Source organism: Anser cygnoides, chromosome 2 (assembly GCF_040182565.1).
Source record: "Anser cygnoides isolate HZ-2024a breed goose chromosome 2, Taihu_goose_T2T_genome, whole genome shotgun sequence".
NCBI lineage: Eukaryota > Metazoa > Chordata > Aves > Anseriformes > Anatidae > Anser > Anser cygnoides.
In genome coordinates this window covers 16246893-16259188 of record NC_089874.1, presented here as the reverse complement: position 1 = coordinate 16259188, position 12296 = coordinate 16246893, and the positions used below count along the sequence as shown (strand labels likewise).

Genomic DNA, 12296 nt, shown 5'->3' with positions numbered 1-12296 from the left:
GAAGAAAACTATTCTGCATCGTTGTCCTTACTTCTGGCCAGTACACGAAAACCTCCACTGCACCGAAGCAGTTAGCGAAGTGTTAAGACGACAGCACCAGGCTGATAAAGCAGGAACACGGTGCTGGTTGGGAGTCTCTCTTCCTATCTACCTTATCCCTTCTGCTGTCAAAAAATGACAGAGAAAGGGGGAGGAGAAAAGAGGGACGTGATTTTGCCAGTCATCTGCACTGTCACGCTCTGCTAATACTGTGCAAACTTAATAAATTCAGTCTCAGCAAAAGTTTTTTTTTTATTCTATTATGAATTGGCTGGCAGGATCAGATCAGTTGCTTTCTCAGCATTTCTCGTATGTGTTATGATTATCTTAATTCCTATTAAAAAGCAAAACTAAAAGTAAGACATCTTGTTCTTCAGCAATACCGAGACGAGTAAAATGAGCAAAATGTTTAGAGTTCCCTGGCTTGAAAAAGATGTTACCAACTGTTAGTATTTATGTTCTGAAACTGTTGTAAATATACCTTCAGTTCTTTTTACCATAGAAAATATGTATGAAGAAGAGTGTATGAAATAGTAATTTCTGCATGCTGTCAGATAGGAGAGGAGAAGGTATGAGGCAGGCTTCCCCCCCCCTTGGTAACAGTAAGTCACTAAAAGGTTACGTAGGTTGACTTGTGAGAGTGCTATTTCAGTTGCTCTACACGTGAGTTTTTCCTCTTTTACTTTTTATTTTTATTACATAATCATTTCATACGTAGTGTCGTTACGAAGCTACGGCCTGTAAGAAGAACCCAAGTGCCTTTGAATCGGCCAGAAGTACGGCGTGTCTCTGTGAGCTGCGAGGTGTTAACTACTGGCAGGATGTCAGGTGTTAGCGGCGCTGGGGATACAGCATTCCTTGTCCTGCCTTTCCTCTCATGCCCCCCTCCCTTTCTTCTTCGCTAGGTATCGCGCTTTCACTCCAGCATTAATTTAAATTTGCATTTTGGGAATTGAGGAATGTAGCCCAAGTTAAAATTCCAGGCACAGTGAACAGGTCTACATGGACAACTGAATTAGCTGTTTGAATCTTTTCTCGTAGAAGGAAATCTTTTCTCATAGAAGCCAGTAATGCTTCTGTTTTAATTTTTAGCTACTGAAGTGTGATGGGAATACTTTTTAAAGTGTTGTAATCTTTATTTTTCTCTCAGTAATCAGTGCTTGTTATTTTAATGGTCGTGAAGCAGTGTTTGAAGGCAGTTAGTTACCTGAAGCAGGATTTTTTAAGGTGGTTACCTGCCTGAAACTGTTTTCCTTGCTTGCAGGACTATCGTAAATATGCTGCTGAAACAGCAGGTGAAGAGCAGTAGGTAGGTGGGACTTTCACTCGGGACACGGCCTTACGAATTGTAGATCATTCAGATTAGGTATTTTAGTTAAGTCTGGGGCTCTGACTCTGTGAATTCAGCTGCAGTGTTCTGTTGACAGCTTCCTGTTGTACCAGATATTCCTCCCCACCGAGCCTTTCTGCTGCCTTCTCAGGGCCTTTCAGCGGGTCCCGCTAATATCAGCGTCACCGAGCTGCGTGCCTGGGCCCTGGCTCTGTAACCGAACTCCTGCCTTGGTAGTGCGGGGGGAAACGAGCCCTGCAGCCAGCTACGTCTCCTTCCCAGCTGCGGGCGAGGTGGTTTTGGTGTCCTGTGACTTATTCTTGTGGAAGTTTTGCGGTGTGGGGGAGAGGAGGGGAGAGGCTGGAGTAATCTAAAGGGAAAATATCCACGCAATGCCTCTCCTCCCGTGGAAACATCTGTTTTAATAGGGTTTAAAATGCCAGTGAGGGATGGCAGACATTTCTAACGTGCGTGGAACTGTATCACTATGTTAAAGAAATAAAGCCTGGTTTTGTGAAGTTCGGGTTGTGTTTTTTGTTTTGTTTTTTAACTGACTTTTTTTTTGAGCAAGTGCCCTGTAGGGCAGGGAAGCTGCTAGAACTGCAGGATCTAGCCACATGGCACTTACGGATCTCTATTTCTAAACTCAGTCATGATTTACCAAAAATATAAGATCACTGCTTTCAACTCATTAGCCGTTTATGGTCACTTCGAAAACTCTAGCAAATTGATACTGCACGCCGATGAGCACGTGGTGTGCTTTGGTGACTGTATATCCAGGACTTTCTTCAGTTTTCAGAATGCGGTTCGAAATGAACTCTAAGTGCCTAATATCAAATTCCTGAAGTTCTGCTCCTACTTACCTACGTTTTCCAAAAGGGCTCACCAGGTAGGATCCTCGCGGTTACGGGTGAGCAAGCAGGACCCAGCTTGCAGCAGTGGTCTCAAACTTTGGTGCTTCGTGCTGGCAGCTGTTTGAGGCCTGTTATTTTTGAGGCCTAAATTCTCAAGTGACTTACCCAAGGTCACACAGGAAGTCTATAGCAAGACTGAATCTCAGCCCATTTTTTAATCCTTGGGACTACCCTTGCATTTGGCTTGATCTGGAGCCTTAAAGAGAGAGAACAGATTTATCATTTAGCAGTTACTATTCCTTTCGGTTAAAGTATGTAAACTTTTTCGTGTTTACTGTGTTGAAAAACATGTACTTTCAGCAAACAGGGCAATATGCGAAACTCAGTTTTCTCTTGAGTCATTTCTAAGTGGCAATAAGATAGTATCTGCAGTGCTGGTGCTTCCTGTCTGGAGCCAATGTTGATATAATGATGAGTTAGAGAACTAGAATTGGTATTTTTGAACATTTTGGTAATCTTATCTTACAGTGTAAGTACTATGATGTGCAGGTAGTCAAATTTAAAACAGAGAATTGACTTAGGACCTATGCTGTTAAGATTGGAATCCCTACTCTGATGTGTAGGGTGTTTCTGTGGGGTTAACATCTGGGCAGACACAATTTGTTCAGATGCTGGTTTTGTTGGGACAGTAATGTCTCAGGAGAGTCTCAGCGTAGGGCTGGTATTTCTAACATTTGAAAACGACTGCTAGGCAAATAAAAAAAAAAAAGCATAACTCCTGCTTAAAACAAAAATTCCCCCAAAGTGTGTAAATAAAGGTCAGGCTTCGAAAGCCTGCTCGAGCAAACACATGCCAAGGCCGAGCCCCAGCACTGCTGCTGGGGGCGCGGGGGCTGCTGCCCTGGCAGAGGACGTGGCAAGGGAGGAGCTGGAGGTGAGGGGCAGCTGTGGGATGGGGACCCTCTTGCCAGCGTGCACTTACAGCTGTGGGATGCTGCCATAGATGGGTTGTGATGGGGACCTTTTCTCGTGTCGGGGAAAAAAAAAGAAAAAGCAACCCGCAGAGCAATGGCATGCTTGTGGGTCAGGGATGCACAGGCGAGAGAAGGTGGAACAGGAGGGATGGTGGTCTTGTTCTTGGTGAAGGTCTGGCAGACCATGGTGGCCTTTGGGGCAGAGATGAGCACGGGTCTGGTCCCCTTTGGCTGAAAGAGAAAATAGCTTGGCCCTCGATTGGCTAGGTGATGCCTTGAAACTGTGAAATTCTTGGGGATTTGTATGCTGGTGGTTTTGTACGTGTGTTTTCTGTGCCTCCTGCTCCAATGTTGCACAAGTATTTCTCATTGGTCTCGATCTGCTTTTCTGGCTGTCTTGTGTCTGGTGTCTTATTTTTAAGTTATTGGAAAGAATAACAGAAGTTTGATATTTAAAAGCTGTTCACAGTTGTAGCTTTTAATCTTTGCTTGCCCTCTTCTTTTAAAGAATGGGATTATTTTAAGCTTTCCTCTTGTGATGAGCCTTAGTTTATTTATTTAGTAATCTATTTGGCCCTTTCTTGTGTAGATTAGAAGAATTCCTGTGTGACAGTTGAGGAGAATGGAAAGCTCTCTCCAGAAGAATGAGACTTATAAAATACTGACTGCTGTTAAACACAGCATAGCTTTATAGATCTATTTCAGTACTCCTGAGAAAAATACTATCCCCCTCACCACCATGTAAGCACCTTTCAGGTAGTAAAAATAAATGTATGAAGTCTTCTCTTCCAGTAACCGTGCCTATACGTCCGATTCCTTGTACGAATGTCTTACATGACAGCTTACCTTCACATCCCACGAGGGTAGGTGGTAGAGCAGAAAGAAGAAACTTGTTAAGGGTGAGTCTTTGCATATGGAGCAGCTGGGCGGTGTTTGGATGTCTCAGTTGGCTAGTGCTAGCCATGTTAACCAGCCTCCTTTAGGCTTGTGTGCTCGTCCCCCGAGGGAACCCTGAACAGGGAAGAAAGGAGGCCTTTCTTTTCCACTTTCCCTCTCCTTGTGCTCGTTTCTGATGCCGTTAAGGGAATGTGATGGTATCTTTTATTTTAACACGTTTTTTCAGAGCAACAGAAGTTAACTAAAAATATGCTCTCTCATCCTGGAGAAGTCAATACTGTTTGAAAGCAGCCTGCTTCAGCTCGCTCCTTTTTCAGCTGTCATTCCCAGCTGTCACAATCTCCTTGACGGGAGGACTTTACCCTGTTGTTGCAAAGCAGTCTGGTTAACAACTGCTGTCACCCAAAGGTTAAAACCTGAAAACTGGTATCCTTTGTCACTTCCCTTACAAACGTTTGCTTTCTGTTTGGTAGCATCTCCCTTGTTCCTTGGCCTTCAATATGTTCCATCTATCCTATTTTTGGAGAACTGTGTAAAGCAAGTGAACGCGTGTGATGATGAACGTGTTCTTCTTGGTGTGTTAGGGGGCTCAATTAGGGGAGAGAGAAGTTTGTTTTTTATTTAATAAAACAATTCTGTGCTGAGATTACACTCCATCCTGTCCAGTTAGGGTCTCTAAGCATGATTAGCAAACCTTGAGGAGAAGGACTCATGAAACTACTTCTTTAAGCACTAAGGAACCCATATGATTTTGCTATGAGAGAATGGCATGAAGTGTGTCAGGAAAATAAATAACTCTCCCTTTACTGCTTAAATACACCTTTCTAGTATGTTTTTTTCTTTGGGAGAGATGAAGGGGGGAGTAAATACAGATATTCTGTCTTCCTCCATGCTTTCCTGTGTGTGTGTGGTTTTTGTTGTTGTTTCTCATGAGTGAAGTATTAGAACTACATTGGAGGAGCTGGCAAGAGCACCAGAGGCAAATGGATTATAAACCTGGCCTTGCACCGTGCTCCTGAGAGGGACTTTCATGGACAGTGCTTGGAAAAAGGGGGTTGAATATCTGATGTGGTAGAGTATTTCTTGCCTATGATCGAGCGTGCCTGGCCTTGCTAGGATCAAATGCTACTTGGGCAAGTGATGCTAGATAGTACCTTCAGTTACTGTGATATGAAATGTTTTCATTACTTCAGCTAATGTTCATTTCCAAATTCTGTCTGACAGACGACTGACAGATACTGAGGGCAATTTTCTGTTTTGTAGAGACATCTGTCCACCGAGGATATATGGGAGAAAGCAAAATGAAATTATAAAACATCACAAATGTGGCATGATTGAAAAAGGCCTGGGGAAATCTATTCCATCTGAAAAAAGTGCGAACTAAAGAACAGAATATCATACCTTAATTACAGGGCTTGGGTTGCTTTTTCTTAAACTGGTGGGTTTGACCTAAAGGTTGGGTTTTCCTGTCTGCTCTTTTAACAACTCCCCCCACCAATATCTAACACTTATTTTTTTCCTTAATGTCCAAAAACATAAGGGAGATGAGTTGTCCGTTTTTCCTAAATAACACTTGCATTTAAACAGTTTTTCCTTGATACTTTGAGGAAATTCTGCCTTATGTCCTTTTGGGTATACATCAGATTTTCCTTCTTCCCACTTTCTGTTCTGCTTTATTCTTTCTCTTAAGTTCCTGTGTAATACGTAGGGCAAAGCATGTCAAGTTCTGGACTGGAAAAGGAGATCTCATTCAGAATCTGTAGCCTATTTAGTCTTCCATCCGATTTTGCATGTCTTCCCGTAGATTTCCCCGTGTTCCTAGTATTTACCGAATAGCTGTATTGGGAATTCAAGCAAAACAGAACTAGTCACATACTATTGGATTCATTCTTATATTATTGTTCACAGGAAGGACCTAGGTACAGTTGGCCCTGCAAAGAGCGTGAGGTGGTGAACGAGGACTTTGAAGCAGAGTTGGCGTTGTAATGACTGGCTTCCTTCCCTGCTGCTGTCCCTTCCCCTTCCTTGCAAAGCGTTTTCATTTGAAAAGCTAAGGTGTGGTCATCAGGCATATCTGTTTTCAACTTCCAGTAATTTTTAGCTCACTGCAGAGCTACACCATAATTACATATGCAAATGCAGTATTTTTTTTTTCCCCTCTCACCTTGAACATGTGGGAGAGAAAGATAAGGTTGCAGAGTACCACCAGGGATGGTGCTGCCGCAGAAGTGGAGAAGTACTTCCCTGGGACTTGTACCGCAGGGGGAGTTCACAGCTTCTCTGCTTCAAAGGCAACAAAAAAACCCTGCTCTTGCCAAACTTAAACTTTAGGTGAGAGCCTTCTGAATGACTTGCTCTAATACATTGTGATACATTCTAGCTGTTCTGGGTGCTGAGAGTAAATTTGTTTGCAATAGGAATTAATTTCATAGATGTGTATTATACCCAATAACTTAATTTTTTGATGATTAATCTACTGAATGCTCCCTGTGGTAATGTAGGGTAAACTAGTAATGGTACTATAATGCACACAGACTAATTCTGTGGAAAAGACAGTTCTGACAAGTTTTTCTCTTCATAAGACTTACTTCTGCAGATTTTAAAGTTGTCTGACATACTGTAATCCTAAAACTCTTAACTGTATTTACAACGAATACTAGAAGTAACCTGGAATCAAAATGCTGGGTAGCTGTTTCTGCCTCAAAGTGGAATAAGAGAAACAAGAACCAACATTGAATGGGTACTTGTAGCATGGGAAAACAAGAATTGTTCCCCTGACATAATACAGTATAACATACCATAGTTTTCCACACTTCACCACGTGAGATAAAGCACGCCTTTGGTGACCAGCCTGTGTGGCTGGGGAGGGACTTCTGGGAAGGATGAACCAGACTGGTACCTGAGCGTGTGAGTGACTAAAACTGGGTGGTAGACTTTCTGTTTCTGTGAGCTAAGCCAGTTCATGCAAAAATGAGAATTTTAGCTTTCAAATTGCAAAGGGTATGAGTAGACCTAGATGAATAAACCTCTATTGTATGTCATGATTTTTATGGTCCTGACAGAGGATTCTTACAAGGTTTGCACACTGCCTGTAGATCTGATGCTCAAAAATGTTTCTTTTGCCAGTCCTATATTTGACTCTGCTGAGGGACTTCCCGTCAGAAAAGAAGAGAGTAAGAATTCTATCAAATGTGGGCATTTTCTTTATTTTGGTATGCAATTACAAGCCTTATCTATTTACTTTACGCCAACTTAAAAAAACAATACACACAAACCCACAAAAACCTCCTTGTTTGCAGTATGATATGCAAATCACTTCGCTACATTTGTTCTTGCATATTATGTAAAAATGTTTTGGGATATAGGGAAACTTTATATTTTTTAAAAAATAAGTCTGAGTTATTTTTCAAGTAGGTAAGAAAATAGAAATGCTAGAATTGAAAACTTGCCAAATGTCTTGTTCTAGTAACTTACTGTTGCTTATCACATAATATTAGGGATTGGAAGGGACCTTGAAAGATCATCTAGTCCGATTCCCCTGCCAGAGCAGGAACACCTAAATCATGTCACACAGGACATATTTATATTATTTTATATTATATTTAGCTTGTATTTAGGCTTATCTTTAGCCCTTATTTAATCTTTCTAATTATAACCAATATTTGTAAGCATTTTGAAGTTGTTGTACAGCAAATCACAAGAATAGAAAGATATTTGACTTTTCAAGTTAAGATGTGCCCTCACCATTAAGGCCTTCCAAGTTTGTGCCTCAATGCATCTTAAGAGGAATTCTACTTAGGCTTTTTTTAATTTCTACCCAGCCCATCAACCTCTGAAGAACTTGTATGCCTTTATTTGACCGCAGAAGAGTCAAATGTCTTCTCGTTGGTCCTTGGGTCTACTGTTGGAATATTTTGTAGCCGAAGTGTGTGCGCGTGTGCACGGCCATGTGTGCTGTTCCCCTGCCTTCCCTTTTGTCTGTGGAGCTCCTGGCTGACAGCAGATTAGCCATCTGAATGTGGGCAGCACAGAGTAATAGGCTGCGCAGAATGCCCGAGGCTTCTCGCATACAATAAAATGACTCCATTAGAAAGCAAAAAATGACAAGCCTGCCACGGAGGGCATCTGTGCTGGGGAGCTGGAGAGAATAGCCTTTGGTTTATGATCATGTTAATGGGTGTAAAATAAACCTAATTTTTTTCAACTGTCAAAAGTATTCCTAGGTGCTCTACCGACTAGCGCTGAAGATCCTTCTAGTGGGAAAATACCACGAGCTAACTGGATGATGTGCTTACCGCTGACTGCTCCTGCCTGGTATATACACGTGGGGGAAGGAAGGGAGTAATAGTGTGACAGCTTGGTTTCATTTTCACTGTGCAGGTGTCTCTTTTCTCCCTTCTTGTTAATCTTTCTTTCTAGTGTTTTGATTAGTTGCAGGATTAGATAATCTACCTTGCAGAAGTGTGCTGGGTTTAAGTCTTCTGGAAGATGTGCTAATACAGACTTGAAGGAAACTGGGCCAGAAATATGGCTGGCTGAGACAGAGGGAATCCAGATGCTGGAGGAGGATTTAAAATACAAAGCTGTAGTAATCTGGATAGAGCAGAGGTACGAGTCTGTGTGCAGAGCACAGTAGCAGGAAAAATAGGTAGGAATCCTGTCAAGATTTTGACAGCTACACTTATCTGCTGTAAGAATCTGGTGTTTAAGAAAGCTGTTTTTTCTACAGTTTACTGTTTGCATAAGCAGTAGTGGCTGCTGTTGCCCTCCTAAACTCCAATTACAGTTTTCAAGACTTTCTGGATTTTGTGGCATGCAAGCTCCTAAAAGGTGCTCTACAAAAAAGCACACTGCTTTCATTTGTCCTAAATGGAGGATCTTCCTTGATGGCTCAGGAAATGAAGACAACTTCTGGTGAACACGGACTTGCAAACTAACGCAAAAATAATTCAGCATATAGATTATGGAGGAAATGTCCAAACAGGCTAAGCTTGTCCTAAAATGCTTAAGTTTTAAGAAATCTCTTGACTGACATTTGTTTTAGCCTGTATTACTTGTTGGAGTCTTCTTAGTATATCGCTGTAGATACAACTGATACGGACTCTGGAAATCTACACTTTAGCAACAAAATGTACAAATTATACGGAATTGTATACAATTGTAATATATTGTACTTTTAATAAATGGGAGTACTATTGGAATAACCCTTGTGTTACTTTTTGTGTTCTGCCAGGTCTTGTGGCTGTTCTGGACATGTATTCTGTGTGCTATGTGGGCTGCGTCCCTTGGAAAAACTCCTCTTTTTCTGCACTTCGCTTTTCATACCAGCTCTTCTCCAGCCTCTTCAATTCATTTTCTTTAAGGGGTTCCCTTCTTAAAGTTATTGATAGTGTCCCTTCCTCTCCATTAATAAAGTGCTTAAACCACCCCCCCTCCAAAAAAAGGAACAAATGAGGGTGGATTTTAGATTATTCTGCAGAGCTACACAGTTACTCCTCCCTTCACAGCAGTATTAATTCACATAAAATGCATTTTGATTTCACAATTCAGAACTGTTTCTGTGATCATATGAGCTTTTTATGGCACTGTAAACTTCAACTGCTTATGAAGGAAGCTGGTGTTAAAACAAGAGCTCGGTTAACAGTCTCTAAGAGTGGATGGTCTGTAGATGGAGACAACTAAAGTACTTTCCAGGCCAGTTTAATACGAGAGGATCTGTGGGGTTTTTCTCCTCGCCCTTCCCTGTGCTCATGTGACGGCTGAGATGTGCCGTGGGAAGTATCTGTTCCTGAGTCACCGGTGGTCAGGGAGGCAGTCGCTGGTAGGTGGTCTGAAGGCACTGGGGTAAAAGTACGGGATAGAGGGGAAGGAGGTGACTACGTATTGTTCAAGTCCTCCAGCATCTCTAATTGAACTGGCACTGCTGAAAGCAGTGTGTTGTGCACAAATGCAACTTCCCTAAGCTGCGTTAATGAATATGAGTAGAAATTCCAGAACTGTTCTCTTCTCTTTCGACTTTTATGATCACACACGTCCTGCTGCGAGAGGGGTTGCTGCATTGGGCTGACCTGGCCCAGCACAGCTGTAACGCTGAGCTGCGGCTGGTTTTCAGGACAGATTTTGGAAAGTTACAGAGTACTGAAGACAAAGAACCGTAAAGCAGGTGAAAGCTCAACTTCACTTAGCCAGAGGGAGAAGTAGGAAATATGGTTCTTGTTGTCTTTAAGGTATTTAGGTTACAGAGAAAGAAGCGTTCTTCCTCTGGCAGATAGTGTTACTCTACTCCTCTTGGTATTTAGGCTGCAGTAGTGGAGTAGCTGGTTAAAATGCGGGCGATGAGAAGTTTGCAGGTATGAAAGGATCTGTTGAATAAACTTCTCTGAGCTGAATTATTCAAAGCATTCATAAAAGAAGTCTTGTGATGGGGTATACCTTGTGCAGTAAGCGATACGGTGTGTCAGTCCGGCTGGCCAAGCCGTGGGCCATTCCCAAATGTCCCTTGTAGATATTCACTGCAGATAAATTTGGGAAGTTTATCTGGATCTTATACCCGATAGCTTCAAAACTATCATTTAGTTGGTTAGTGTGGATAAGGTTCTATATTTAAATGTAAAATATAGTCCTAGTGCACACTGCATCTTTCCACTTTTCCATCTTTTCCTTTTTTAAGCATTCTCCCTGTTACAGACCCTCATAGCTTGCTGCTCTGTATTCCACATCTGCATGTGAAATCCTGATGGCCAGCCCTAGCCTTCAGCTTTGACAAATGCACCGCTGTTAACGTGCGGAAGCTGAGGTTTTATGGTGATGTGCTGTTGGTCCCTAGTTCAGTCTAGAACCACGTAATTACCTTTGCTTGATTTGTCTGCTGTTACCTGTAGGTAGAGTGCTTAAAGGCATCTCTGCAGTAGTGAACTGCTACATGAAGAAGATGGAGGGGAGGGGGGGCAATTTCCTCATGCCTCCCTCCCCCAAACCATACACTAGTTCCAGGCCTACTTTACAAACTGGATGGATGCAAGTTTCTTGTGTCAAGAATAAGTCTAACCTGAAATCTTCTCGTCTAACCTAAAATCTTGCCCGCTACAAATATAAATGCTGCTTCTAGGGAGGTGTTTGACAAATAATAAAGACTTATGATCTCCTTGAGAAATATCTTTATTTACTGCAGAAGTACTTTTTTTCTTAAGTTGACACTGAGACATGGGACAATAATGTCATGTACAAGGAGACGAAAGTGAACCATTTAAAAAACAGCAGAAAAAGACCCGTTAGTAGAACTAATATCGTCTAAATTGCGTTAATAACTGCAAGTGCTAACTGCACTTTGTGCAAAAGACTGACTGATGCTCAAGAACTTCAGCAGAAGAGATGATGAGGTGTTATTGTGGCTTAACAGTGGTCTCCTGAAGCTTTTCAGACAAATGTCCTGGTCAAGCTATCACTTCCATTCCTCGTGGATAGCTGGCTGTATGGCAGGTGTCATTTTTAGTTGTGTGGACCATAGCTGGCATAGATCAGTTTCTGTTAGGTTCCAGATGTTCTCTGCCACTCTGATAACAACTGAAGACTAAAATACTGGTTTTAGTTTCCCATGTTCTGTAGAAATGAGAATCTTAGGGACTGGTTTTTCACTTTGAGAAAGAAAATGTGTCTTCTGGTAGGCTTATTCTTTCTTACCTCCACTGTACAAGGGGCACCTAAAATCCCAGCTTACTCGTCACTTTCAGTAGTGATATTTATGTTATTCAGAGGTACTACTTAAACTTTCTCATGGTCTAATGACTCAAGTCCTTATGCCTGTGAGATAAGTGTGTTGCAGTGGTACCAAAGTAAAAACATGACTGCAAAAAAAATACTGAAATCGATGAGCTGTTTTCCTAGGTAGCTAATAAAGGGTAGGGGGGAACATCACGAGTCTCTCCCTGTTTGTAGGTTTAAAACAGGGTTCTAGTAAAGATAGAGGAAAAATCGTCACTAACGCTGGCTGGAGCATAATGAAACTTCCTGGCTGGTTCATCTTCTGTTGAATGCTTGTTCACATGTCACCAATTTGATTTAAGAAAAGAGTTACTGTTATGCCTTCCTATGGCTTTCCATACCTTTGTGTTTCTGGCTCCAAATCATCTATTTAAAACAGTGTTTTCAGAAAACCAGGTCCCCTTTAGCTTCAGTTGAGCTAGATGTTCAGGTGCAAGTGTC

General features: G+C 41.9%; 1 protein-coding gene and 1 long non-coding RNA gene across 3 annotated transcripts in view; one reads left to right on the top strand and one right to left on the bottom strand.

The window, feature by feature from the left end:
* Positions 1-12296, bottom strand: part of LOC136790016 (uncharacterized) — a 301984-nt gene that overhangs the window by 10786 nt on the left and 278902 nt on the right. The window lies entirely within an intron of this gene.
* Positions 1-12296, top strand: part of ZEB1 (zinc finger E-box binding homeobox 1) — a 128867-nt gene that overhangs the window by 2757 nt on the left and 113814 nt on the right. The gene's annotated exons all lie outside the window — the stretch shown is intronic.